At 43.3% G+C, this 17272-nt stretch overlaps 2 protein-coding genes across 20 annotated transcripts in view; one reads left to right on the forward strand and one right to left on the reverse strand.

Annotated features, from left to right (window-relative positions):
- NRG4 (neuregulin 4) overlaps positions 1-17272 on the reverse strand; it is a 165476-nt gene that overhangs the window by 81781 nt on the left and 66423 nt on the right. The window lies entirely within an intron of this gene.
- The window catches only part of TMEM266 (transmembrane protein 266), a 169857-nt gene continuing 163486 nt past the window's right edge, over positions 10902-17272 (forward strand). For 7 of the 13 annotated variants that reach the window (XM_061596035.1, XM_061596027.1, XM_061596037.1 and 4 more), the window contains exon 1: positions 16571-16965. The gene's annotated coding sequence lies outside the window, so the exon portion shown is untranslated. Of the gene's footprint in view, positions 10948-11534; positions 11579-16477; positions 16551-16570; positions 16966-17272 lie in introns of those variants that run through there. The other 6 variants (XM_061596033.1, XM_061596029.1, XM_061596028.1 and 3 more) reach the window with 6 other exon arrangements.

A 17272-nucleotide genomic window follows, 5' to 3' on the forward strand; every position in this document is an offset into this window, starting at 1 on the left:
GCAGAAAAACCATTCAATGGTCCACCAAGACCATCAGTAATTTTCAAGCGGTCTAAAAAATGAGAGCCTGCGGTGTATAGGATTTCAGACTTAGGGCACAATCCAGCTGCTATTAACAGTGGGCTGAGTGGAAGTGAATATGGTGGGGTCCCAGCTCAGCTGCGGTAGAACCGGGACCCTATTGGCTCAGCCAGAGGTCCGCCAGGGAAGCCCAGCTCGACAGAAGGGGCACTGGTGGAAGCTGATGTAAGGTCTGAAAAAGGGGCATTCCGAGGGCAAGTCAGAGGAGGGGCCGAGGGGGGGAACTTAGGCAACATCCAACTCATGTTGGGAGCACTCCTGCAGGTCCCAATCTGGGCCAAAGTTACGTCAGGAAAAAGGCTGGTCTAAGAAAACAATTACAATGGAAGTCTATGGAGATTACTTACTCCCCAGTAGGGGTATTTGTGAGAGCCGGCTTTTACTTTCTGGTCCCCGCGCGCAGCTCCTGGTTGACCTAGCATTCAGCTGGCCTGCAGCCTTCTGAACAGCAACAGGATACCACAGACCGTCCTGCTGACTTTTCTTTTGCCAGCATCCCTTAAGTTGGATTGCTCTATTAGTCTCAATATGGTGCATGTGTATATATCCAGGATGAATCCTATTTGCCTCTCTTTTTCTTCTCTCTCTTTCATACCATCCAGTTCCTTGCTTTCGTCTCTTAAAAAATGAAAATCCTTTTGGTAGTTATACCAGGCCAAGGGGATTCAGATGCAGTGCAGCTGTGGAGGAGGACAGGGGGAGTCAGCGCAGCTGGGCTGCACTGGCAGGAATCCCACATCTGGGTGTAGCCACAGTGCAGCCGGGAAACTCTGCCCTCACCCAGGCGCAGCCCAGGCTAGTGCAAGGCCCAATAAAGGGCATTCCAGGAGTGTGTCAGGGGCAGAATCAAGGGGCGGTTAGCTTATGCCTGTTCTGCTCTGTGCTGTGGCCCCCAGTCCCAGCAGATGCTATTCTGGGAGAAAGGGCAGTGGAAAGGAACATAAATTTATTTTCTTTCCGCTGAGCTCTGCCAGTGCAGCCAGCACACTCCCTTCCCCAGAGCTCCTCTACAGAGGTATGATGTAGTGGCCCCTTCTGCTACCTTCGCTTCCACCAGCTCCACTCCCTCCAGCCTCCTCAATGTTGGAATACTCCCTTAATAAGTAAAAATATCTCTAAGCAGTTCACAGAGAACTAGAAGTAGAACAACAATTTAAACAAATGTTACAAAAATTCACAATGTTACATATACGAACGCTTCATTAATACAAATTACTAATAAATATAAAACAATATGAATTCCTTCTCCTTCTGACACAGCTCATCTCTCAGCCTTCTGGCTCTCACCAGGACTCCACACATCCATCCTGGCTCTCACCCAGAACCCAAACACAATTCATCCCCAACATCTCACAACGAAGAGGATTCCTTGAAAGAGCTGATCTCATCCTAGCCTCTCACTCTAGGCTTGGTTTTGGGGGGCAGGCACCAAGGTGGATGGAGCTTTTTCATGTTGCAATTGGATGCACTGCACACATCTAGTTCCAGGCTATAGCCGGTTTAGTTTGGTTTGGTGAGTTTCCCAGGGGCTCCCAAGGATGGCAAATAGGACATCCCTCCTTGTACAGTTCTTTCTCCTTCTCCAACTGCTTGATTCAACATTATTTACTCACAGCAAGTAAGGGTGTATAGGACTGTAGGTTTGAACCATGAGTTTTATTTAAGCTTTTGTGAACCTAGTATATCTGTGAATAGCTTATGGGACTGGCTAAGGAGATCTCTGTGCGTTTTGCTGTCTTATGCACAGAGTACATGCCAGGATGCTGCTCAAAAAGCGCAGCCTTTTTTAAAAAAAACAGTACTTATTTTCACTTCTTTGTATTTGGACATTTCAACTGCTCTAACTCCATAAACTAAGTTAGGACTTGACAAAGGCTTTTGCCACGGAAGAATATTACATATTCTTCTAGACAACAACAGTAAGGGCTTTTGTTTTTGTTTTTGGGCAATATATCAGCACTAGCTCTATTTGATGCTAATTAAGTGCTAATTAAGCAATATATCTAGTGCCCACACCACGGACAGCTTGTTGTGATACTGCTGCTCTTCTTTTTGTAAAGAGCTCCTGCAGCAACCATTGCTGCTCTCTCCTTTTTCAACAGGGCACATGCATACACTAGCAGATGCAGGACCACTAGGGTTGCCAGGTTCAGGGCCTGAGACTGATCTGTATCTTTAGGATAAGAGAAAGTCAGCCAAGTGCAGGTGCTCTTGCAACACTGTAATGGGAAAAACCACAAGGTGGAATTCTCCCTTCCCCCTGCACAACTTTTAAAGATACAGAATACCTCTTGGTTACGAGGCCCAGCCTCCACAAGGTCTTCTGTATCTTTAAAAGTTGTGCAGGGGGAAGGGAGAATTCCACCGTGGTTTTTCCCAGGGCCGGTTCTAAAGGGCAGCCAGGTTGGGCACTGGCCCGAGGGCCGCAGAGCTACAGGAGCCCCTGAGGGGACCTCCGCTCCCCTTCTGTGATCCGTGCCCCCCACGCCCCCCACTTACCTGTCAGCCGGCTTTTTAGCATTGCCTTTAATGAAGATGGCGGTCGCAGCTTCCCTAAGGTACTGAAGCCGCTGCCGGCATCTTAGTTGATGGCAGAGGTGTACGTGCGTAGCACACACTTGTGCCATCAACAAAGATGGCGGTGGAGGCTTCATTCCCCTTAGGGAAACTGTGGCCGCCATCTTCATTAAGGGCAATAGTAAAGACTAGACAGGTAGGGGGGGCGTGGGGGGCATGCAGGGGGCCCATGGGGGCATGTGGGGGCCCGCACACACACGCATACATGCATTTGTGCACACCCACCGGGGAGGCAGGGAAAGCTGATGCCCAAGGGCCCCTGCATGCCTGGAGCCGGCCCTGGTTTTTCCCCTTACAGTGTTGCAAGAACACCTGCACTTGGCTGACTTTCTCTTCTCCTAAAGATACAGGATCAGTCTCAGGCCCTGAACCTGGCAACCCTAAGGACCACCCTACCCCTTAATAAGAGGTCCTGCTAGCCATAGCTGCTTGGAAAACTCCATCCAAGCATCTTTTCTCTATAAAGTTTTCTGTTGTGACTGCTGCTGTGTGTGGAGGGAAGGGGAGTTTGTTTCTTTGTTGCTCTGAAAAACAGCATGTGCGCCAAGGAACAAGGCCACACGCAGTACATACTTTAATTTTTTTTAAAGGAAAAGAACATAGGAAATAATGTTGTGGGGACAGATATGTAGCCCATCTTAACTGATTAATTGTGGAAAAGGTAATGGTGAAGGGGCAAGCTGGTACTGAATACAGATGAGGTTATGCACCATCACCAACCACACTTTGAAACCAGGGACACCAACACTATGTTAGCTCACACCTGGAAGACTTGGGCTACAATTCTGACAGAAGCTCCAAGATTGTTACAAAGAATTGTGTGTGTGTGAGGGGGGACTGAAATACAATGATTGGAGAGAAATAGTGTCTAGGTATAAATGAGTCCATAAATTGTGTCCTAACAGAGAAAAATGATTGAGGGGAAGCACCCTATATGAGTGATTTTCATCCAGCTGTTTTACATCTTCAGATTCCATAGAGGACATGGTAAAATACTGCACTTTCCTCCCTCTTTCTTGAGAATTCAGTGCATTTCCTAATTATTACTGCTGCCATGGCCATCTTGGTTTATCTACAGTCTAGAACAGCCTTTCCCATCTAGTGGGCCACCAGATGTTGTTGGACCACAACTCCCATCAGCCTCAGCCAGCATTGCCAATGGTCAAGAAAGATGGGAATTGTGGTCCAGCAACATCTGGTGGCCCACTAGTTGGGAAAAGCTGGTCTAGAAGTTAAAGAACAATTATTTAACCCCAACATTTAATGGAATACTTTTCTGAAAGTATTCCAACATTCTAAGCAAAACTGCAATAATTGTGTTGCTGATAACTGGAGTTCTCTGGGTGGTGTGCATAAAAATGGATAATACTACAGTATATAGCCGGCTACTATATATCTTCAGAATTTTTTACATGGTGTGGTGGACTATAACCATTTTATTAATCAAAATTGAACATAATAGTTTTTCAGAAAAAGCACTACATAGGTCATAGGTAGCAATATTTTGGGGGCCTGATCATACAATTATTGCATAAAAACAATTTACAGGATTAGCTGGTAGGAAAACTGCACCAACATCATTTGGTGCCTTTATTCTGGATAGCAGTCACAAACAGTTACATGTGTTTAAAATACATGTATTGTAGCCACAAATTATGGGATTTATAGTACTGTATGCTGACTTGGAGGTTCTAATTGATCCCCAAAGATAGGACATAAATTAAATAAAAATAAAACTGTAACTCATGGAGCTGCTCTGTTTTACATTTTAATGGGTATTTTACTTGTTAATTTTATTTATCTATTTGAGTGTTATCCACTCTGCTCTGAACATTCAACCACAGAATCTAGAGTGCTTTGCTTACTACGGAGTAAACCCCATTGAACACAGTGGGATTTACATTTAAGTAAAAATGCGTAGGATTGCACTGTTACAGTCCAATCCAATGTTTTTACTTGGATTGACCCATAGTTCAATGGAACTTACTTTCAACTAAGTGTGTGCAGGATTGTACCCTTAATTTAACATGTAGATTTGTTCATTGTTGGGGAGCCAGATAAAAGGGAAATAGATTCTTACAGTGTCTTGTCTGCCACGAAGCATGAAATTAAACAGAATCATGATCAAACAGCTAGTTGTGCTCTAGCATAACAAAAATAGTATTGGGTACAGAGAGCTTGGCTGTACTTTAGACAAGAAAAATACTGAAACCAACATACAAAATAAGCATATGTTCCTTTTCTTCAGAACATAAAACAAAATAATTAATATTGAGCTGTATATTTTGGGCATTACTAAAAGGTGATGGCGGTAACGCAGCCGAAGCTCTGCTCACGGCCGGAGTTTGATTCCAGCGAAAGGAGGAAGTCGAATCTCCAGTAAAAGGGGTCGAGGTCCACTCAGCCTTCCATCCATCCGTGGTCAGTAAAAAGTACCTGGCATATGCTGGGGGGAATAGAAAGGCTGGGGATGGAACTGGCAATCTCACCCCATATATATGGTCTGCCTAGTAAACGTCACAAGACGTCACCCTAAGAGTCGGAAACGACTCGCACTACAAGTGAGGGGACACCTTTACTTACTGAACATATAACAGGCTAAATTCCCTCCTGAAAACCAGCTGCATTCTGTAGAGATGTATGAGTGCAACTGATAACAGCTGTCCTGTTATTTCTGAATGCCTGATTCATACTGTAATCTATAAATTAGTTGACAGATGTATAAAAGCACATGTTCAGTACCTAGGGAACTCCCTAAAGATTTTCCAGAAGCATTTGATAAACATGCTATTTTTTAAAATTTCACAATGTACATTAACTACATCAAGGACAGTCAATATTCCTAAATCAATGAAGCATATGTTAACACATTTTCATATTCAAGAGCCATGGAGCACTGTTCTTGCAGCCTCTTCTCACCAACAAAATTCTGTAACCTCCATCATTATTAATTGTTCATCACTTTAAAAAAAACCAAAACCCTCAAACCAACTTACAAGTTAAAAATAAAAGACACCAGAAAATTGACAAATTAGTACTATAGTCAATAAAAATATCCTTTCCCACCCGTCTAAAAGGTAAAACCCAGAAACAGGCCAAAATTTAAACCACACTGAGATCCCAGTGCCTGGGAGAAAAATAATGTCTTTGCCTGCTGCCTAACAGTTAACAACACTGGTGCCAGGCAAACCTCCTTGGGAAGAACATTCCACAGCTGACAGGCAGCCAATGAAAAGGCCTGTTCTGTCTCAGAGGAGGCACATGGAGAAGGTCCTCTGATGATGATTGTAAGATCCAGGTAGGTTCGTATTGGGAGAGGCAGTATTGGGGTCCTGAGCCATACATAGGTTTATAAGTCAAACACAGCACTTTGAATTGTGCCTGAAAACCAACTGGCAGTCAGTGCAGTAGAAACAGAATTAATGTTATATGCTCAAATAGCCTGGTCCCAGTTGGTAATTTGGCTGTCAAATTCTGCACTAGCTGCAATTTCTGTATTATTAGAAGCAGTCCCATGTATAACACATTGCAGTAGTCTAACCAAGAGGTTGTCAGAACACACAACTGAAGCTAGACATAGAGTTACAGCTGGGCCACCAGTCGAAGCTGATGGAAGGCACTCTGTGCCACAGAGGCAACTTATTTATTTATTTATTTATTTATTAAATTTATATACCGCCCGACTAGCAATTGCTCTCTGGGCGGTGAACATAAAATAGCATAAAAATACAATGAATAACAAAATAATACTAAAATACAATCATCAATCCAATACAATAAACATTTTAAAAAGTAAATCAGTGTAACTTAAAATGCTTCAGAGAATAGGAAGGTTTTGACCTGGCGCCGGAAGGAGAGCAGAGTCGGCGCCAGGCGTACTTCCTCGGGGAGACTGTTCCATAGTTCGGGGGCCACCACTGAGAAGGCCCTAGATCTTGTCATCACCCTCCGGGCCTCCCTGTGAGTTGGAACCCAGAGGAGGGCCTTCGTAGCAGAACGTAGCGCACGGGCCGGTTCATATCGGAAGAGGCGTTCCGCAAGGTATCATGGTCCCGCACCGTATAAGGCTTTATAGGTTAATACCAACACTTTGAATCTAGCCCGGAAACATATTGGCAACCAGTGCAAGCTGGCCAGAACAGGTGTTATATGCTCGGACCGCTTGGTCCTTGTCAGCAATCTGGCCGCCGCATTTTGCACTAGTTGTAGCTTCCGAACTGTCTTCAAAGGTAGCCCTACGTAAAGCGCATTACAGTAATCCAAACGTGAGGTTACCAGAGCATGTACCACTGATGTAAGGTCCTCTTTACTCAAATAGGGACGTAGCTGGGCTACCAACCGAAGTTGGTAAAACGCATTCCTAACCACCGAGGCTACTTGAGCCTCAAGTGAGAGGGAAGAGTCTAAAAAGACTCCCAGACTACGAACCCGGTCCTTTAGGGGGAGTGTAACCCCATCCAGGACAGGGTATATATCCACCATCCGATCAGAGAACCCGTCCACCAACAGCATCTCAGCAACATAATCTCAACTTATGCCTTTGATGATAGTAACTGACCCAGAAGTACTCCCAAGGTGTGAACCTGCTCCTTCAAGAGAAGTGAGACCCCATATATAACAGAATGCATCTCTCCCAACCCATCCAGACTGAGAATCACCCTCTGACAATGCCTACTCATATCCAAATTGAGCTTCCCCTTATTCACTCTCATCCAGTCCATAACCACAGCCATATCCCTTCACATCCACATTAGATGTAAAGCAGAAAGAGCTGCATGTCATCTGAATATTGATAACAATGCACTCCAAATCTCTGGATAACCCCACTCAACAATTTCATGTAGATGTTAAACAGCATGGGAGATAAAACCAAACACCACATTGGAAGCTCTGCAGGGTCAAACAAGATCCCCTTAGCATCACTCTCTGGAGATGGCCATCCAAGCAGGATTGAAACCACTGCAAAGTGGTGCCTCTCCTTGCCAAAACTGGGAGTAAAACCCCCAATTGAAGTGGTTCTAGAAAGTCAGTCTCATCCATAAGAGCTTGAATCTGGTCAGTATCCACCTTGCTCACCAGAAAAGGGACATGATAGCTATTCAGATCTTCCAGGACCTGGGTGAACTTTTTATGCCTCCCTGTCTTTGATAGTTCCCTATCACAACCAACTATCCCACACCTTAGTTCCTGCTTCTTCCTCCATCACAGTCTTCAGCCACCCCACTGCTCCTTCTGCTCCCTACTAGAAATCAATGTATTTGTTAAACTTTAATTATGGCAGAACATATAACCAAAGTAATTCATGTTCTAATCAAACACACCACACAGATACAATGCTTGGGAATACATAAATGAAACTGTTAACAATAAATTTTATCAGATCATGATCGTATTAATTTTAAAAAATAATAATGTAAGTTTGTATTGAGTTAATTTTTCCTATTTTGCTTGGAGCTTACCCTCTAGAAATGGATATTCTTTACTCCCATGGTGTAATCTTTCTTAAACATCCACAGGACAATCTGCTGAATCAATGTAATCTCTAATCTGCACCATCTAATCTTGCAGATGCTCTCTCTGTGTGGTTTTATACAATCTGCCTGGTGTGCATATATGAACAAACAGGCAATATTTTAGCGTTGAATAACATGCCTGCCAGCCTCTAAAACCTGCATTTAATTTGCACAAAACAAAACCAACTACAATAGGCATTTGCTTTGTTAGGAAGAACAGAATACAAAATAAATAAATACATAAACAACTGATAGGATCCAGCATAATAACTTTCCCCTTTATTTTTAATCTAACCCAGGCCATCTATCATGCAGAAATGCTCATTCACTGGCGATCACTCGTGACCGAGTAAGATTGTCTTCCAAAATAAAGTCTTTAACAGTGGAAGCCAATCCTAGATCCACACAGCCTCCTACAGTGAGGACATAGGTTTCCAGACGGAAGATGGTTGCGATGAGGATTTGTTTAACGTGCCTTCCGCTTGGGTCATTTGTCCCTTTCACTCTGTATTCGTGCTTCTTCAAAGTCCATAGCACCTTTGATATAATAGCCGGTCTCCATTTGGGATGCTCATGGGCCAAGATTTCCCAGTTCTCAATGTTCATGTTACATTTTTTTAGATTATTTTAAATAACATCTTTAAACCTCTTTTGCTGTCCACTGATATTCCGTTTTCCATCCTTAAGTTGGGAGTAGAGTAGCTGCTTTGGAAGACGGTGATCAGACATTCAAACAACATGGCCGGTCCAGCAAAGTTGATGTTGAAGGATAACTGTTTCAACGCTGGTGGTCTTTGCTTCTTACAATATGCTAACATTTGTTCGTCTATCTTCCCAAGTAATTTGCAGAATTTTCCAGAGGCAGAGTTGGTGGAATCTTTCAAGAAGTTGGGAGTGGCATTTATAGATGGTCCATGTTTCACAGGCGTACAGTAAGGTCGGTAGTACGATGACTTTGTAGATAAGCATTTTGGTCTCCCTGCAAATATCATGATGCTAATGACTAAGAAAAATAACTCCTAGCGTTCAATGTTACATGTTGCTAGAGTCTTCATACAGTTAACCTAACTCATAAAGATTGATCCTAAATGTTTTTACTCTGAAGTAAGCCCACTTACTTAGGATTGCAGCTTTACGTTTAGGGGAGCATTTCCCTCTATAATATTATGATTGCAAAAAGGATGCCTGTAAAATTTGAATGGATCAAGTATGCTATCATGCTTACAGTAAGATACTGTCCAACGTATAGTAATAATAAAGTCCACTGCATGTTAGATCCCTTCATGATGTATTCCATCATGTAGTGATGACAAAACATGCTACAGAGAAGTTAGCTGTTTGAATCTATCATTTTGTTGTTGTTATGTGCCTTCAAGTCCATTACATATATGTGGTTGTTGTTATGTGCCTTCAAATTGACTACGACTTATGGCAACCCTATGAATCAGCGACCTCCAGTAGCATTTGTTATAAACCACCCTGTTCAGATCTTGTAAGTTCAGGTCTGTGGCTTCCTTTATGGAATCAATCCATCTCTTGTTTGGTCATCTTCTTTTTCTACGCCCTTCTGTTTTTCCTGGCATTATTGTTTTTTCTAGTGAATCATGTCTTCTCATTATGTGTCCATAGTATGATAACCTCAGTTTCATCATTTTAGCTTCTAGTGATAGTTCAGCTTTAATTTGTCGTAACACCCAATTTCATGGACCATGGCATCCACAAAGTCCAGGGATTCCCAAACTGGTCCATGTGGTCCACGAGCTTCCTCCAGGTGGTCCACAGCTTCAATGTATTAAATATTCATATTGATTTTGATGATATTTTTATTGCTTCTTTTATATCTTATACTGCATTTTATTGTATTACAGTTAGAATTCTATGGAATGCAAATTGTAATATAATAAAATACAATATAAGAAATAAAAGAAGCAATTAAAATACCATTAAAAATCATACAGCATCTAGTACAACGGATTAAAATTGCTACCACAGGCATGAAAATCATTAAGTGGTCTACGAAGGCCATCAGCAATTTTCAAGTGGCCCATGGGGAAAAATGTTTGGGAACCACTGTTTTAGTCTATCCATGTGGAGAATATTACACCAGTTTTGAAACTACTACACCGGCTGTTGGTCAATTTCAGAACACAATTCAAAGTTTGGGACCAGGTAAACTAAAAGAGTGACTGGTTCTATGTGAATCTTTCTGGCAATAAAAAATTGGCCTTAAAGCCCAATCAGTATCGCCCACCTAGGGATGACAGAATCTAATTTTGGTTTCTCTCCTTTTTCAAATCTTAAGTTCCCTTCTCTCCATTCCGCCATCAGCTTGCAATTTTAAAAAAGTCCTAATGAAAATTCAGCAGTATTAGTGCAAAATTCTCCTAATATACACATTTTTGTATGCAGTTTTGCCTAATATACACATTTTTGTAAAACATTGTTCCCTATGATAATGTCTTTTTGGATATTAGTGACAAACACTACTTTACTCTAGTTTTTGTACACATTACTCAGCTGGGGAACTGTACTGCAAGATTCTGAGAAATGTGAATGTCAAATAATGGCTGTGTTTTGGTTCCTATATTGTTTCGGGAAGTGTGAATTAGATAAATTTACCTTTAAATGAGAACTGAATGGAATTGCTCCTCCCACCATATGAAACTAGGCACGTCCTGGTGGGAAGCAGGGCCCTCTCTGTGGTGGCACCTTGCTTCTTGAACTTTTTCCCCAGAGAGGTTTGACTGGAACCATCTTTATTCTTTTCAAGTGCCAGGTGATTTTTTTGTAATGTGCCCAGATCTTTTAAATCAGTATTTCATTTATTTATTCTGGACTTTTGACCACAGGTGACTGCTGCTGCTCCCCCAATTTATTGTCCTTTTATGCTCTTTATTTACTGCCTTTACTGGATTTTAACATTTTGCACTGTACACCACTCTGAGAGCCCAATCCAAAGAATGGCTACTAAAATATTGTTAGGTTTTTAACTACTACTTCTGTCTCTTATTCCTGTCTGCTTTCAGGTTTTATAGTAGGTTTTATAGTGGTATTAATTATATTTAAATTTTAAAACATGTGGATGTTTATTAAAACAAAGTTATAAGCCACTTTGAATGGTTAGACTGCAACGGAAGGGTGGGTTATAAATGTTGGTGGGTTAAGGTTTTATGGTTGCACTCATTTTTTATTATATTTTATTCATTTTTATGGATTTTGTGGCTTTTTCTAAATGGTAGTAAGACACCCTGGGCATTAACAACGGCAACCAGAGATACGACACATAATTTTATATTCGTTCTATACTGTGTGTTTTTAAAATGTGTTGTAAGTCGCCTAGAACCCACTACATATGAAGTGACTAACAAATAAGACTTCAGAGGTGGGGAAAGGTGGCAGCAAGCATCGTAAGTAATCTCTCTCCTGCTCTGCAATTGTTTGGTAGGATAGTATAAACAAAAGCTTCAACACTTGCCCCGACAACGTCCTATCCTTGACTAAACGTCGTCGTTACTCGAGATTGAAAGGTTTTAAAAGTTTATAATTCTCTAAGACTTGTGCCTCGGAGCCTTGGCTTTTTTACTTGCCTACAAGGACATTTCAGTTGCTCCGAAGTTAAACAACCCTACAAGTCTTTTATCCCTGCCAAGTTTTAAATCAGTTTTGAACTGTTAAGGAACAGCCTCAAAGTCTAGGAGATAAGAAGTAAATTAAAAGGAATTTTTATCTAACCCCAGCTAAACCAGCAAAAACAAACTCACTAATTATACTAAGGTTGTTGGGAGATTGTCTCCTTTGGTCAATTTACATCAATCAAATTGCCTCACTACCTACATAATTCTACCTTTTAAAATCATTTGTGAAAATCTCCTAGAGGCATTTGGGATGGTACTTACCAGGAAAAGGTACAAAAAGCTTGGCATGCTGCCAGAAGTAGGAGTGGCCCCTTTAACTACCCGGCAAGCCAAGATCACGCAATACTTTTCGCCTAAGAGCGAAGCGACATGTGCCTTGGGGAGCGCACACATTCTTTCATCAGATTATGCTTTTGACTGGTCCCTGAATTATAAAAATATCAACTATGGGTTAAACAGCGCTCCTTCAACTTTAAATTTGGCCAAAGAAATAGAGGAGGCAGAAAGTCGTGCTGCCCCCCAGAATGAGGCCAAAGATACGAAGTATATGGAGGATCCACTCGTAATTCATTCTTCATTTACATCGGATATTACAGAAGATCCGCCCCACTGTACAAACATCATCCCCCCTGCAGGCTGGTTATTTCTGATACTGGGAGAACTGGATTTAGTCAAAGCTTTCATTTCTGAATGTAATAACCTCTTGACTACTCTGGTAAAAGCTATTGGGAGCAGCATGCAAGGTGATTGTGATAAAGAGCCACAAGTTGTTATTGGCAAGAATGTACAAACAGGAGCAAAAGGGCCCAAGTTCAAAACAAAGCATATGAGAGGCAAGAACCCTCCAAAAAAACCAAAGAATATAAAAAATCCAAGACCTCCCCGACACAAGAAATTGGACTATAAACCCTTATTCAAACTACTCGAGTCTCTAAATAAGGACTTAGACCCAGGTACAGCCCAGTCATCTAAAGTTTTATCGAAGGATAAGAAGGGCAAACAGGCAAGTAAATCCATGAATGAGGTTATTTCTTTGCCGCCTAAGCAGGAACACGAGCCACTTCCTTCATATCCGGTTCGGTTGAACATACATAAACAGTTTCATGATACCACCTTACGTGGTGGATCATCCTTGTGGGGCAAACCTGAGCCTAAATGCTCGTTAAACACTCAGTGGAATCTGATATTGAGGCAAGACACAGTAGTATTGATTAATTATCCAAAGCCTTTTGGCCTACAATCTCAGCTCGACCGGAAAAGGCACCTAATGCATCTCTTGGATTCTCTTCTCCCTGGCCGATTCCATGCCGCCCAGATTAAACGTATAGAGTTTCTTTCTAACAATCAAAAACCAGTACGAGCTATTGTCACCTTTATGAACCCAAGTTCAGCAGGCCTGGTCTATGAAAATAGAGCGGCTTTTGAGAACATCGGGGTTCCAGTCATGAGGTTTTTTGTAAAAGGGGCGCCCCCGCTCCCTATAGGTCTCATCGGTCCAACACTAGCCAATAAAAAGCAACATCTTGCTCAGCACCCCTCCATCAGTGGGCTAAGCCACGTGCCTCACGCAGCACCACCCCAGTCGACGACTCGATTAGAACAGCCTTCTGTCTGTGCTGCAGGGCTGCTCGAGGAGCCCCTCCTTCTGGAAGAAGACCAGTTGATTAAGTCCTATTGCAGCCTCCCAAAGGATGAGCAAGTTGCTATTACGGCCAGACTGACTCAACTTACAACATTACTAGAAAGTCTGCAAGAGGGCAAAATTCCCCACATTCACGAGGAAGGCACTGTGCCTCTTAAGCCGCAGATGCCGCAATCTCTTTATCTATCAAATTCTTCAGACGTCCAGCCTGGTATTTTGAATAACCCCACGAGCCTTATTTTGCCGAGTAGTATCACTATTCAAGCGACTGCGGAATTAAATTTGCCGACATGTAAGCAGGGGTTAAATGACATGGGAAACAAAGCCACTGACAGTCATCGATCCAAGAAGGAGAGGAATCCAACGGCCCCTTCGTGGATTGAAATGCGTTATCTAGACTCTGATGAACTAGGATCATCAGTAGAACTGTCGCGTGCTCTACGCTCCCCGAGAAGGTGTGCTGGTTTGCCCCTCTCAAACGTCTGTACATTAGTTCCAGACCTTGATGAAATCACGGAATTGTGCAACTTAGAGAAATGACAGAGTCAACCAACTAAAAATCAATTTTTTCCTCCAGCTATCACCCAGCCTTTACACCCGCCTCAAATAGGAGCCATTAATAATACTTCTTTTATGACTTGCTCCTATTTTCTATCTTCTGAACTAACCTTTCTATCGTGGAACATCGCGGGATGGACCAACAAGGCAGGGGATCCAGAGTTTATAAGTTTTATACAATCCTTTGATATCCTCTGCCTCCAAGAGACCTGGCTCCTAGACTCCCACTCCCTTTTTCTTCAAGGATTTAAAACTTGGGGAAAAACGGCAACGAGGAGAGCTGCCAAGGGCCGTGGCAGCGGAGGCATAGCAACTTTAATAGCCACCTCTTTAGATGTGGCTATAACTGATCCTCTCGAACCAACCCCAGATTTTTGCTTGGCCTTAATAATATCTATTGCTGACTTTCCCCCTCTCATATGTTTGAATGTATATTTTCCTCCTTCTCCCCCTCAAATTTCATTGACTAGCTGGACAATACTAGAGAATTACTTATATAAGCTTTCATACGATTACCCGTCGCATTTATTACTAATTTGTGGCGATTTAAATGCAAGACTGGGCCCTAGTTACCCTCCCTTAGGAAATTTAATAGGGGCTTCTCTTGACGACCTGACAGTTTTATCACGATCGTCAAGAGACAAGCCTTCCAATTCAAATGGAAGCGCTTTATTTCTACTGCTTGTTAGATTACAGTTAATCTGTTTCAATGGCACGTACCTGGATTCTTCCCATGGCTATTACACCTTCATCTCAGGGAGAGTGGCCAGTGTGGTGGATTACATTCTTGGGTCCCCCTTATTAGCACCCTTGGTTAAGGATTTTGCCGTCTTATCCAGACCAGATAGTGATCACCTCCCTCTTTCGCTTAAACTTCAAGGCCCTTTTACCCATATCCTTCCACATAATTATATTCCAGCATTGGACAGCCTGTGTGGTTCCAAGCATCTAAAATGGACGCCTGACATTGCAATATCAATAAAACAATCATTGGAAACAACGCCCTTGGTCGATTTATGACAACAGGCCATCTTCACTCCAGAGGCCATTTTAGGGATATATGAGGAAATTTCTACAACCCTTAAACGGGCGGTGACTTCCTCTGTTCCTGCTAGGCCCATAGGCGGCCCCAATTCATGGTTTGATAGGGAATGCCGAGAAAAGAAGCGAGAATTGGGCGACCAAATCAGAATCACACGGCGTAGCAACTCAGACAAAGCTACTCTTCTATTATTCACACTGAAGAGGGAATATAAAAGGTTGCTCAAGGAAAAAAAACAGGCTTTCTTTTTAAACAACTGGAGAGCCTTGGAGCAGGCTCTACTCCAAGGCAATTACCCCGAATTCTGGAAAATCGTACAAGGGGGGTTTGACCAAAATTATTTTGTCCCCATTCCCCCGGTTTTACCCTAAACTTGGGTTTCACATTTTAGTGGATGATCTCTCTATAGTCAAACTTTGTTGGCAAGAGCAACTCCAGACTGGGGGTTGGGCACAAACCACTAGAGCATTATTGGCTTTTTATAATCTTCCATCTAGAAATCTTTTAACCTTCTCCCCTTTGGAACTTCGCAACTGGGTTTTCAACTTTGACACGGATCAAGATAGGGCTTCCATAGTGGCGTCTCCATTTTCACGGTGGTTCGCCCTTTTTAAAGTAAACCATGCCATTCCTCCATATTTTACTATGTTAACTCGCGCGTCTCTATGTAGAGCTTTTACTGAAATTAGATTTCAGACAATGCCCACAGCTTTTCTGGAGGGCAGATACAAGGGAACCCCGAAAGAGAAACAATACTGTATCTGTGGACTGAATGTGCCGGAGGACCTTGTCCATTATATGCTAATGTGACCATTGTATACATAGCACGAGACATAAATTTCTGGAGCCTTTAATTATTTCTAGGGAAGGGTGTACCCCTGATCTTTTAATAGGGGACCTCTTGGCAGATAAGCAAAACACAATTACAACTGCGGTGGCCAATTTTGCTCTTGCTGCCAAAAAGATTAGAGCCAAACATGTTAAATCGTAAACTTACTAAATCCTGGTACGTAACTGTATGACGTCTGGTTATAAATGCATTTTATTGTTTTAATGTTTATAGTTCGCTATGCAATGGCTTATAGCTGAAAGCAAATAAAGCAATTGATTGATTGATTGACTAACAAATAAAATAAATAAATCCTAAACAGTAAGTAAACAAATAATAAATGAATCCAATTCCTAAATAGCAAGGGAACAAATTACAAAGGAAAGAATCCCTCCGAGGTCTCATGACCGTCCACTTTTCCCTCCTAAATCTAAGAAGGAAAGAGCCTCTCCTCAAGTGGATGGCCCCTCCCTTCCTCCCCTCAGCGAGGCCCGGCCTCAGCTACCGCCAATCCCTTCCCTCCTCGTCCGCCCCCTCCCTTTCTCCCACCCCACCTTACTATTACTACAAACCCCTCAACCCGCCGACTCGATTGGTGCACGAGAGCCCGGCACGTGATCTTCACGAGCCACGAGCTCCCGCCTCTCTTCCCTCAACCCACCCACCACCACGGGTTTGTTTCCAAGGCGACGACGGGACGAGGAGGGGGGATGTGGAGGAAAGGAGAAAGAAGGAAAGAAAGCGGGTTGAGGATGATGAGAGTTCGCGCGCGCTTCCCTCCCCCAGCAGCAAGAGAAAGCGCGAGGTCGTCTGCTCGCTCACGGGGCTGAAGAGGGCGCGCGCATTAGACTGTGTGTGTGAGTGAGAGGGAGACCGCCGCGAGGAGGGGGGAGAGAGAAGAGAGATAAGTAGCTTGATGGGGGAGCACGCGCTTGCGTGCTTTCGCTGGAACCCTGGACCTAGGGAGAGAGAGTGTGTGCGCGAGAGCGGGTGCGCGCACTGCCTAGCCTGATCCTTTGGAGCTGCAGCTGCTTGTCTTGCAGGAGCGGAGCGGTTTGCCGGTTAGGTTTCTTGGGCGGCAGCAGCAGGTATGTGCCTCCTCCCCCCCCCCTTGCCACTCGGGCCTCTGCAAAAGCGCATGTGCTCACCTGCTGCAATGGGGTCCCCAATCCTGTTTACATTACCAAGCCTTGCCAAAAAAAAAAGCAGTGTGGGGGGGAAGCCTTGGTGACAGCAGAGCATTCTCTCCCCCTCCAGCGTGCGCAATTGCGTGGTGTGTGTTTCTGCGAGGGGAAGTTCCCTCTGGCTAGCAGCAGGGCTTTCCTGTTCCAAAGCTGGGCAGTGGGCATCCTGTGCCGAGGAGCAAGGCATTCCCTACTGCAGAGGAGAAGGCAG

This window comes from Rhineura floridana, chromosome 14 (genome assembly GCF_030035675.1).
Source record: "Rhineura floridana isolate rRhiFlo1 chromosome 14, rRhiFlo1.hap2, whole genome shotgun sequence".
Taxonomy (NCBI): domain Eukaryota; kingdom Metazoa; phylum Chordata; class Lepidosauria; order Squamata; family Rhineuridae; genus Rhineura; species Rhineura floridana.